The sequence below is a fragment of the Petaurus breviceps genome, unplaced genomic scaffold, assembly GCF_028583685.1.
Source record: "Petaurus breviceps papuanus isolate PSGF00001 unplaced genomic scaffold, PetGlider_PUasm1.0 90700, whole genome shotgun sequence".
Taxonomy (NCBI): Eukaryota; Metazoa; Chordata; class Mammalia; order Diprotodontia; family Petauridae; genus Petaurus; species Petaurus breviceps.
The window spans coordinates 6,611,202-6,624,392 of NW_027187315.1; the positions used below are offsets into that span (position 1 = coordinate 6,611,202).

Here is a 13,191-nt window from a genome sequence, read left to right on the forward strand (position 1 = left end):
ATGTGAATGAGAGGAAAGAAGAGACAAAATGATTAAACTTTTCAAAGGAAATTTAACTGAATAAAGGAAGAACCATATTACCTCAAGCTACCTCTCTGTATGTTTAGACATTCCATGTAGATGCATAAAACATGATATTATAAACCATGACTCCTATGATATTCCCCATAGAGGTAGACTCCCAGAAGACTTATGAACTTTTTTATAATTTGTTTTGCTTTATTATATGTTTGATAAGGGTTTTGGTTTTCACGGGGAGGCATAGTGGGAGGGACAAATCATAAATACATTAAAAATTAATAAACGTATTTTAACAAGAAACAAAATCCAACTTAAAGAAACAAGCCAACTGGAAATTTGTAATCTAAACTGAATATACAGAGACAAAACTAAGTGGTAAAACATAGACTGAAATGACAACTTTGCAAAAGCAGATTTGCAAATTTTGGGGAATTCTTCCCCTGTTCTTGTTCAAGCTATTCTTTCATTCCCTTCCATTTGTACTTCAGAATAGTGGTTTGGGTTTTTGGAGGCAATGAGCGGTATATGATTGCCTCATTCACCTACAATCCCAGGTATGCTTCCATAGTCTCCTTCATGACCTGATCTGTTGTCATAATTTAACTACCCTATCTGTGACTTCCTACACAAGGGATCCTTGATGGTCTGTTTCTCTCAGAGAAAAGTTCAGAGATAATTTCCACCCACCATTTCAGGAAAAGAAGATTAGCTTCCTAATTTTGGACATTTCACACCAGATCAACCTATTTTCTATGTGAACAGCAGCAATCATCTCCTAGGCCTCAGAGAAGTGATGTCCAAAGTGACTGAGTGGGGATTAAAGTGGGTACCAAAAGAAAAGCAGTTCCCAACCCCTCCAAGAAGAAGAAGTTGTTGCTCTTCTGGTAGGAAGATGCTGATATGGTTGTGCAGCATTAGATGCCATGGAACACAAGTTGTGTTGATGCAGGGGGTCAAGGGGTCAGGGAGTACAGGAACCCCAATAAAAAGAGTCTCTGGAAAGCAGTCTGGAATGAATTCAGGGACTCAAGCATTCTCTAAGTCAAGGTGGCAAAGATTTATTGTTACGGTATACAGTGGGCAAGAGTTCTGAGGGAGGAAGCCTGCAACCTTAGAGAGAATATATTATAGTTTATATAGGATAATTATAGTCAAACCTGTGCCAAATATGCTAACGAGGTGAGTCAGGGTAGGATTAGGGAGGAGGTAAGGAGTTGTCAGTTCTTAAAGGAACATGCACTTTTAATATCTACTGTGCAGGCAAGCTTATTGCCCAGAATTCACCAGCAAATAGCCCAAGGGGGTGCTGCATGGAGCTGAGTTTTGTGGTCAGGTCACTGTCACTCTAGGAACAGAGGAGGAATGAATCCAGACCCCTCCCACCAGTACCAGCTTTCCATCAAATACATACACTATGTGAGAAGATCTTTGGGTGATGGGAGGCTGGACCTCCCACCTTTCCCAACAAAATCCACCAGAGACAGGTTTCAGAAAGTGTATGGAGTCCATTGGCTCCTCTGAAACACTCAGGCCTCCTGCAATGAGGGTTCCTGCCTTCCAACTGCAGGCACTTCGAGAGTGTACAGCATGAGGTTCTGGCCCTTCTAGTACTAAACTGACCCAGGTCATAGTGCCCATGAGTAGAAAATGTCAGTCACTTAGCACAGGATCCTTCCCATTGTGCACCCCCCCCCCCATATACAAACGAATATGTCTGCCTTTGACAAAGAACCTTAGCAACTGAGTGTTGCCATTGTGGAGAGGGGAACTCCGCTTCCCGGCCAACCTTCGTGATTGTCACCTTCAGGTTGTCAGTACCATTTCCCTCTGGGGAGGGGCAGCAGAGGCAGTACACCAGCAAGATGGGAGTCACTGGGACAGCCTCCCACCCAACACAAGAGCCAGAGTATCTGAGAAGGTGGTCTTGGTGTGGAAGAGGAGTCCAAACTCCTGGGCTCCACACATGGGGCTTGCATCCTACCTAGAAATGGCTTGTCTAAACAGCACTTAACACTTGCTCATCCTTGCATGTCATCCCTCCAGCTCCCCAAAGGCCCCAGTGCTGAGAATGACATCGGGACCCAGGAGGGCTGAGGCATTGCCAAACCACTTCAAGTCACTGCCCTCCTCCTCCCCTCCCCCAATATACTGGCGGACAAGTCTCCAGGCTGGCTTCACTAGAGGAAAAGCGTCCATGAGAGGAAGCAACCCGGCCTGGGCAAGGCGGGCAAGATGGGAGCACTTCAGGTGCCACTCCTCAAACTTGGGATCAGGTCGAGAGTCTCCACGCAACTCTGCTCCTCCGTAGGGGGGAAACCACGGTAAAACTCGTTCATGTTCAACTGCTCTGCAGGCCACCCCCCAGCACACGTGTGGGAAGCAGGTCAGCCCGTGAAAAGGTGAGTTTGGCCTCTGGAAGTGCCGCTGACAGAAGATATCGTGAGGCCCCTTCTGCCAGCAGTAGCGTAGGCGCCCCAGCATCCAATAGGGAGGCCTCTGAGCCGTCAGACAGTGCCGGCAGGTAGCTGCCCAGGAGGTGGTAATCCTGGCAGTGAAGCTAAGCCCCACGTTGGACCCGCCGGAGGTCCCCTGGACTCAGAGGCAGCCCAGACAAAGAGGCCAGCTCTGGAGTGGCGCAAATCCTGGCCTTACTCTTGGCCATGACGGGGAAGTCTACTTCATTCCCTATGGCCCAAGGCTTGGGGGCAGCAGTACCGGAGCCTACAGCCAGCGCTAGGATCAGCGCGGAGTGCCTGACTTGTGGACTTTTGAAAAGGTATTTCACTTTTACTTCAGACCTGTGCTGTCTATGTAACTCACAAATCTTTATCTCCTGGCAAGCCAGAGCATGGTTTAGGCTTTCTTTTTTCTTAAAGCAATTGGGGTTAAGTAACTTGCTCAAGATTACACAGCCAGTTATTTCTGGGTGTGGTGCTGAGTATCTGAGCCCAGATTTGATCCCCAGGTCATCCCAACACTGGAGCTGGTGCTCTTACTCGCTGTGCTACTTGGCTGCCCCTGGCTTAGGCTTTCTTAATTCTTTCATCTATAATACCCTCCTAGCCATATTCAGTGGGTAGTCTTAATGCTGCCCATCCCAAGGTTATAAGGTCACATGATAAAAAAGAAAGATAATAACAGAAATGAAGACAGAAAAAAGCAAATACATATTTGTGGGAGAAAACAGAGTGACAAAGACTAATGGAAACTGAATTTTCGGTGGCTAGGTGGCGCCGTGAGTAAGAGCAGCCCCAGAGTCGGGAGGATCAATTCCAGCCTCAGATAGTTAACACCCACATAAAATAACTGGCTGTGTAATCTTGGGCAAGTTACTTAATCCCAATTGCTTTGAGAAAAAAAACTGAACTTTTACCTAAAAGGCAAGATAAATAGTCTTGTCTAAATGATGAACAGTAAGAACGTAAAATTCTTCATGGCAATTCTGAATTTGGCAATAGTTTTCTTGCCCAGTGCACTGAGAGCTCAGATGACTTGCCAAGGGATATACAGTCAGTGTGTATCCACTCTGAGAGATGAACCCTGGTCATCTTGACTCCGAGGCCTGCCCTCTATCCAATATTCCAAATCGGGTCTCCATAGTGACTCTGATAAATTAGAACTCCTGTTGTTACTCTGTTGTTGCTATCCTGGCCAGTTTCATTTACTCACTCCTGCATTTTTTTGTTTGGAGTATTCCAAAAAGTAAATAATTTCTTTAGTCCCTGGTTATCTTTCTAAAAATGTTTAAAACTCCTCTTTATTATTGAATGTCCATCTTTCTTTCATTTATAGTTGAGATTTGCATGGTAGGCCACTCTGGGTTTCATCCTGAGTTCCATTGTGCTTTGAAGCACATTATTCCATTCCTTTCTGTGTTTTATAGTGGGTGCAGAATAGTCTTGTATTATTTAAATTTCCTTTCCTTTTGTATGGAAAATCATTCTCCTTATCACTTCCAAAAACTCTTGTTTCTGGCTTGAATTGTAAAAACTAACCATTATTTGTCTTGGAGATTACAACCTTGGGTTTTGTTTTGCTTTCTGGGGGTGATCTATTAAGTCTTTTAATTGGTATTTTATTTTCTGTGTTCAGAAGTTCTAGGTAGTTCTCTTCCATTATTTCCTTCATTATGGGGCTAAGGTTTTTTATCCTGTTATTATGGAAGCTCTATAATCCTTAGGTTGTCTCTATGTATCCTGTCTTTGAGATCAGAATATTTTTCTTGCATTATGAACATATTTTCTTTTAATGTTACTGTTTTTGGCTTCTCTTCTTCTAAATTGCTCTTTACTTCTATATACTTGCATTACCTTTTTATTCTTTCTTTTATTTCTTTGGTGAGACTGGGCATTGGAGATTCCATTTTCTATTCTACCCCTTATTTTTGCTGTGCACACCATAAATTCTGCTCTCCTAATTCTTATTTCTCTTTTGAACCACTCTGAAGCAGCATGTTGTAGTTATATCTTCTTTTCCCATTCCACAGGGTCTTCTCATTAATTGTTGGATCATTTTTTTTTTTGTTTTGCAGTATTAATTCTTAGATGCCTGAACTTGTTTAGTTGCTCTGAAGGTCATATTCCCTCCTGCTGTTGGTGTTTTCATTATTGATTTATCTATTTATTTTCAAGGTCTTTGAGTTTTCTTCTTCCTAAAATCTTTAGTAATGTTTTTCTTCCTCCCCACCCCAACCATTTTTCTCTGTTGGTCACCTTCTGACTCTGCCCTTCTTATGATTGTTTTTTGGGAACTGGATCTCAAAGCTCTTCAGCTTTCTCCCAGGGAATTCATAAGCCTATGTCTCATGTCCCAAATGACTTTTGGGGATAGAATAAGACCCAGCTGGATGTTGAGCTTTTTCAGATTTAGTGGAGTGCTACACTCCTTTTTTTCCCCCATCTTTGAGAATCCCTCCCTTTCTCTGCCCCTCCCCCGCCCCCAGTGGGAACTGAACAAGACACTAGAACAAGACATAATAGCTTAATGTAACAGTGTGAGCAGATTTCTACAGCCTAGGTCCATGATTATCACAGTTACTGGAAAGAGAGAGGGAATATGAGGGTATAGGGTTGGGTTTTGCTGTGAGCCCATGTGAATCAGGTAATGTAGTTTCACTGCCAGTAGTAGCATTGTGTCTGGGGGGTGTAGCTGGTATTTCTTGAGGTTTTTATTTTACTTTTTTTCATTCCCAGTGTCTTAAATCATGGATTTAAGGCTGAAGTTTCTTTATCTTTGGGACATAATTTCTCTTTTGGAGAGGTTTCAGAGTTTGCAGAGATCAGAGAAAATATCTTGTCCTCCATCTTATTTAATACATGACACAAAATTCTTTATCCTCTTGTTTTGTGTCAAATATAGAGTAATATGGAACCCATAAATTTGAGCATCTGGAATCTTAGTGGCGGAAGCTTCTAATGCAAACCCTCGAGAAGGAGCTGTTTGGAGAAAAAAGGGAGAAAAACCTGGCCACTAAGCTTCCACCTTAATCTTGCCTCTCCCTTTTGTACAGAGGGGGATCTTGTGAACTTCAAAGGACCAGAGGATTTGTCCTAGCAGCATCCTTGAAGACAGCAGAATCTGGGAACAATGACTGAATTGGGAGCCAAGGATAGACTGGATATAATGAAGAAAAATAGATTGAAAACTTTATAAGGCCCTCACAGAAAAAGCTAAACCATACTAGAAGGCAACATCTTGAAGACTAGCAAAAGCAATTCCAGGAGCCATGAGTTCCCTTCCTCCTTCCTTTAGTACATGTATTTTAAGCTTGAACCCACTTTTCTCTGGACTCTGTATGTACTTGTGGGAAAGTATTCTTCAGACTTTTTTGGAGGGAGTATTTTATACAACAACTGTTTTTACTAAATCACATTAGTAGATACCAATTTCTAGGAGTTAATTAAATCTAGTTGACTAAATGATATCAATGATAATCATCAGGAAGCACACTTACAGGAGCTCATAATTTATAAGGCATTAGGTGAACACTTCCTCAACCTCTCAGTGTTATCCCTAAAGCCCTGACAGGAGAAGTGTCAACTGTTCTCTGGGGACCTAGCATGCTAGTTCAAGTGGGGGTGAGATGAAGTGGGTGGCAATGTATGATGCATATGTAATTTAAGCCAAACACCAGATTGTCAGCATAGAAATAGTTCTTTATCAAAAGAAAATAAAAACACTAAAAAGCTAACTGTAGTATAAGGAAGTCTCCTTCTGAGGAGAAGGAATCACATAATGTGGTTTGGCATTTCCAGAAGAGATATTTAGATTTAGATTGTATTTACTTTTACATTCTTATAGTGTCTCTGAGGATAGGGATCAGGAAATTAATTTGACACAATCCTACCAAATACAACAGAGAAATCAGAAAAAAGTTGGAAAGATAGGATTTTCTTGCTGATGGAAGAGAAGGCAACTTTTCTTCTGACCATACCAGGATATTGCATGCCAAGAAATGCATGTCTTAGAAGAATTCTTGTGAGAAATAGAGGAGGATAAAACTATCTTGGGAAGTTTGGGATGAAAAGAAAAAATTTGGGGTGAGTTGTAAAGCTTAACTTAAGCTAAATAGCTAAAACAAAGTGAGTGAATACACTATATTCTTTGGAATTCTATTTGCTTTCATACATTCCTTTTCTATTGTAAAAATTGGTGATTCCATTATTCCAGCTGATAGTCATGTTCTAGTTGTTTTACAAGGAAATAACATTTTAGTAGTTTGGAAACTGGTGGATGGATCTCTTGCCAGAGGCAGTAGAAACTTGTGTCCTAGATTTACAGAGATAGTTCCAATTTCAAAAACAAGTATTGTTTTAACAAGATTTAGTAAAGAGATACATTTGCCAAATGATGTCATGAGTTTTGATTTGGAAAATATGGGAGATAATAAGCAGAAAGTGTCATCCTGAACTCAAGGAAATTTTACCTGCCTCTTGAAGTGTTCAGTAAAGACTTTATTATGCCCCCTAAGGGTATAATACCTGAATTGCAGAATCAGGTTTTAGAAGAATCAAATTGTTAAGGGCTGAAACTACAAATATGTAACAGATTTACAACAAGCTTTCACACATTTGGGTAGGTAAAAGAGTCAGCACGGTACACTGGAAATAACCCTGTAACCAGAACCAAAAGACCTGTGTTTGAATCCTGCTTATAATATTTATAAAATATATGGGTATGGGCAAGTCAAGAGAATCATGGAATGTCAGAATTGAGTGGGATCTGAGAGGCTATCTAATTCAATCTATAGATTAATAAGGATGCTTACTGCTGCATACCTAACAATTAGTCATCTAATCTGCACTTAGAGGTCTTAAATGAGGGTTAACCACTGACTCCCAAGGTATACAAAAATACATGCCTATATGTATATGTTTGGGTGTAACCCTAGTTCAAAGTCCATTTCTATAAAACTCTTTTTTTTTTTGGTGGAGATTGATTATTCATTCCTCCCTGCCTGCATGAAGGATAGAATTGGTAAGAATTTGGAAAAAGAGTGATCTTGATTTTCTGGCTTTTAGGTTCAAGAGAGAAGACATCCAAGTTCCAGATTCTGTTCAGGGAGAGGTCCTTGAAAGAGAGAAGGACTCTGGGGAAAGGTTGACATGTAAATTAGCTAGAACCTTAATTATGCCTGCATCCTCAACTTACTGCACAAGAGTCTTCTGGGAGTTTCCTCTTGAGTCAATTCTGGGACTCTTTCTATTAGTGACTTCAGATATCTCAATCCCACTGGGAGAGCTTATTCATTCTATGTAGTGTCTGGTATATTCTCATATTTATATATTTTTCCAATTTCTATTTGCCATTAGCTTGGATAAATGTGTTTATTTGCTATTTGCTATGTATATTCATTGTGGAATTGGCAGGAATCAAAGTGTCCCTTGGAGAAGGGTGGGTGGAGGGGACTGAAGGTATTATTCATTCCTCTTTGTGAACTACATCTATCCATCAATGTGGATGCAAATAATCTCTGTGGGCACAACACATACAAATACACATTCATTTAATTCCTTTTAACATAGCTCTAATTTTTAAAAATATACTTAATTAATAATGCCCAATAATATGCCTAATAACTGGATTTTATGCAGTGCTTTCAGGTTTGCAAAAACTCTTTACAAATATTATCTCACTTGATCCTCACAACAACTCTGGGACATAGGGGCTATTATTTTCTCTATTTTAGAAATGAAGAAACTAATTCTGAGAGAGGTTAAGTGACTTGTTCAGAGTCTCACAGAGGCAAGATTTGAATTCATATCTTCCTGATTCCAAATCCAGTATTATATTCACTGTGCTACCTAGTTATGAAATTTTTTGTCCCCCCCCCCAAACAAAATCAAACCCAAATTTATCTCTGTATTGCTGGTTCTACCAAGTAGGATATGTATTGTGATGTCAGCCTTGCAAATACTTGAAGATAGCTATCATGTGAACTTAAAATCTTTTCTTTCCCAGGTGTAACAGTTCTAGTTACTTCTACTGATCCTCATATATCATGGTTTCCATTTCTCTTCCTATGGACATGATCCAGTTTGTCAATGGTCCTCTTCAAATATGTCACCTAGAACTAATCCCAGGATTGTAGTTGTGGTCTGAACAGCATCAGGCTCTCATCTCTCTCAATCTGGGCACTATGCCTATCTTAATAGAGAATAGCATTAGCTTTTTGAGCTGCCATATTATGCTATTGATTAATATTGACTTTGCTGGCCACTAAAACCTCCACATCTTTTTCAAAGAAAGTGCTCTCTAGCTTTATCTTATTAGTTTCAACCATATTTTAGCCTGTCAGGATTTTTTTTTTATTTGATCTTGTGCCTGACATACAACATGTAAGCTATCACTCCTAGTTTTCTATTATGTATGCACTTGGTAAGCATGTCATCTATCCCTTTGTCCATTGTCATTGATTAAAATGTCAATTTTAATTTCCCCCCCTCCAAAAAGTAAAAAAAAAAAAAGTGAAATAGCACAAAACCAAGAACATTTCCCTGGGACATTCCACTAATGACATTTTTATAAGCTGATATTTCTGTATTATTTATTACTTTCTGGGTCCATCCATTAGAGCAATTCTAAAGCCATAAAAGTCTTCATATATATATATTATATATATATATATATATATAATGTATATCTTCATATAAGAGCAAGATGAAAGATCTCTTCAATTGGTTGCTCTGTAAACTATACAATATTTTCCCGAAAGAGTAACCTTATCAAAAAAAGGAAATAAGGTTAGTCTTGCATGGCATATTCATGAAACCATGATGGCTCTTTGGGATGATGATTTTCTTTTCTAGATGTTCACTAACCATCCCTTTAGTAATACATTCTAAAACTTTTGCCAGGAATCAAAGTCAAACCACTAATCTATAAATTACAGAATGAATTCTCTTCCCTTCTTTAATGATGGAGATTAGATTTTCTCTGCTTCATCCCCACAGGTCTTTTCTTGTTTGGCTTTCAAAAATTACTGCCAGTGTCTCGGTCATTACTTCTGACAATTATTTCAGTTCTTTAGCACATAGTTTACCTGGGCCTGGTGACTATTTGAATTCATCAATTGCAGTTAGATGCTATTTTCCTATTTCCTCCTTTAACTTGGGAATCAACTTCTCCCTATTAGATATTTATTCCTCTCTTTTCTAGTTTGAAAACCATTATTCCTTTCCTTTCTTTTATCTTCCTTCCCCCCATTTGAAAAAAAAACACTATAATATTTCTTGATAGCCATAGTTCATTCTAAACTTTAGCAGTATTGACACTATTCTTATAGGACTATTTCACATTTTTTTTGTTTACCCCCACTATACCATCACCCATATTAGCTTTTATAACAATAACATGAGGTACTGTATCAAGTGATTCACTAAAATCTAGGTAAACTATATCTATAACATTTCCTTGATACGGTAATTGTAATATATACATATGTATGTATGTATGTATTTATGTATGTATATAAAATGTACCTGTCTTTTAAGTCTACATTGGTTGATGCATCTATTTTTGTTGTTTGTTTTCTTCAGACAACTCCCACATTCCTACTTATTGGAATTAGCTTCTCTTTCTGTCTTCAGAATTTCCCCCTTGAAAGTCTCCCTGTTCTCCAGAGCCAGCTTCCCCTAATTTTAATTAATTTTAATCTTTGGCATCCTACCAAAGCATTTCTCTGAATATTTTGAAATTTGCCATCCCTAAATCTAGGTTCATTCCAGAATGTGCCTGGCTTTCTCCTTCTCTACAACATGAGATTTTCATGATTTTCACCCCAGAAACAAGATTATCCTTGTTGGTGAAATCATATCCGGAAGAGAGATCCACACTATCTATGTCCAAAGTGATATAAAACAATCTATATCCCTTGATCCAGAAATACCACTATGAAGTCTGTATCTCAAAGAGATAATAAAAAATGGAAAAGGACCCACATGTACAAAAATATTTATAGCAGCTCTTTTTGTAGTGACAAAAAATTGGAAATTGAGGTGATGCCCATCAATTGGGGAATGGCTAAACAAGTCGTGGCATATGAATGGAATGGAAAACTATTGTTCTATAAGAAATGATGAGCGGACAGGTTTCAGAAGAAACTGGAAAGACTTAGATGAACTGATGCTGAGTGAAGTAAGCAGAACCAGGAGAACACTGTACACAGTAACAGCCACATTGTTCAATGCCCAAAGTTGATAGACTTAGTTCTTCTCAGAAATAAAATGATTTAGACAATTCCAAAAAAACTCATGAAGGAAAATTCTATCCGCATCCAGAGAAAGAACTATGGAATCTGAATGCAGAATGAAATACTATTTTCTTTTTTTGCTTTTTTCTTTCTCATGGTTTTTCCCTTTTTTTTCTTATTCTTCTTTTACAACATGACTAATGTGGAAATATGTTTAATATGATTATACATGTATAGCCTATATCAGATCACATGACATCTTGGGAAAGGGAGAGGGGAGTTAAGGGACAGGAGAGGGGAGTGGAGGGAGGGGGAAATTTTAGAACTCAAAATCTTATAAAAACGAATGTTGAAAACTAAAAATAAATAAATAGATATTTTTTGTTAAAAAGAACATTGATTTCTCTATTTCTGGAAAGATAAATGACCATTAAGGCAAGTCAGGCAATCATTAGCTCTTCTGCTTTGGCCAGAGAAAGAGCTCCAGCAGATGCTCTAATAATTGAAGTCCCTCATCACTACCATTTCGTGCCTCTGTTACAGGCTTGTAATTTGTTTCCCAAACTCTAATCTCTTTTGTCTCTTTGTCCAGGTGGCCTGTGTCAATGCTTCAATGGAAATATTGCTTCTGTTTCTACATCCACTAATTTTCAAGCAAATATTCTCTAGTATGATTCTTTCCCCACCCACCATCATCTCTACTTGCTGTATTTCCTCATATAAGCATATTTTCTTAATACAGGATGTCTCAAAAGTCTTATTGCAGTTTTAACTTGTAATATTTTGCCTTAAGCTATGGTAACTTCAAACGGCACTAAGATTTTCAGCACCTATGTTTTTTAAATAAGGTATATTCTTTCAGAGCCATATTCTAGGTACAAATTTAATTTCACTAAATCCTTTATATATATGATATAGAGTAGAGAAGGAGTCTCATTCCAGTCCATTTCCTATTAAGGAATTAGAGGCCCAGAAAGTTTTGTTAAATGACTTGCCAGGGTCCCATAGGATATGTCAGGATTTAAAGTCAGGTTTTTCAACTCCTAATACAGCATTCTATCTACTTGTATCCATTTTATTTATTTTCTATCCATATGTATATTTACATGTATACACATACATATGTGTACACACATATTGTATCTATATAAATGAACACACATGTACATTGTTGTTCAGGAATTTTTCAGTTGTTTCCAACTGTTTTGTGACCCCATTTGGGGTTTTCTTAGAAGATATAGGGGAGTAGTTTGCCAGTTCCTTCTCTAGCTAATTTTACAGATGAGGAAACTCAGGCAAACAGGGTTAAGTGACTTGCCCAAGGTCACACAGCTAGTAAGTATCTGAGGATGGATTTGAACTCAGGAAGATGAGTCATCCTGATTCCAGGCCCATCACTCTATCCGCTGCACCACTTAGCTGCCAGACCTATATATACATATATACGTATAGATATGTGTAGGTACACACAAATACATATACACATCTATATTGTCTCTCTGATGGAATACACATGCCTTATGAACGTGGATTGTTTTATTTTCACTTTTGTATGTCCTGCACTTAGCATAGTGTCTGGCACTTAGCTCTTAATAGGCTCTTAATAAACATTTATTGATTACTTGTTTTTTCAATTGATTGATTTATCAATTGCCTCCCCAAATTTCCATTTAGGATCGCTAGCTCACCATGCTTGTTACACATACTTGGCCATTTGTGTTTAGAAATCTGAGTATGTGGACTTTGCTGCTTGTTGCTTTCTTTGATTTTGTCTCCTTTGAATTTTTGAATGTCTCTATTGTTAATTTTCCTTCCTAAATCTTGGCTACTCTATGCTCTCTACTTTGATGTAGATACATAGGCAGTTTTCTTCCTTCCTGCCCCCTTTCCACTTTAATATCCTTTTGTTTAGAATTGCAAAAAAATAAGCAATCATATTTTTATCAGTCCTTGTTTAATGCACTCTATTCAATCAGTCAATCACTATGAAATGTGCCAGGCATTATGCTAACCACTGAGGATACAAAAAGAGGCAAAAAGAAAAAAAACCCCAGCCCTTGCCCTTGCCCTCAAGGAGCTTACAAAATAATAGGGGAGACAACATTCAAATACACACACACGCACACACACACAAAGTTATGTGTAGGAAAAATGTGAAATAATTAACAGAGGGATCATGCTAGAATTAAGAGGGGTTGGGAAAGACTTTCTGAAAAGAAGCCTGCCACTCCTATATTTTAAATTATTATCTAGAAATCCCAATTCTTTGAGACTCAATTACCTTATCTATAAAAGGGGAAGGATAATACTTATGGTCTCTAATTCATAACATTATTGGGAGGACAATTCAAAACTTGGTAACATGTAAAACTATATAAAAGTGAATAATTTTAGGGGCAGCCAGGTGGCTCAGCAAGTAAGAGCACCGGCTCCAGAGTCGGGATGACCTGGGATCGAATCTGGTCTCAGATACTTAGCAC

The 13,191-nt window shown here is 38.5% G+C and overlaps 1 pseudogene; it reads right to left on the minus strand.

Moving 5' to 3' along the window:
- Positions 1-789: 789 nt before the first annotated feature.
- On the minus strand, positions 790-2,683 carry LOC138144463 (tRNA wybutosine-synthesizing protein 4-like; annotated as a pseudogene).
- Positions 2,684-13,191: the final 10,508 nt, after the last annotated feature.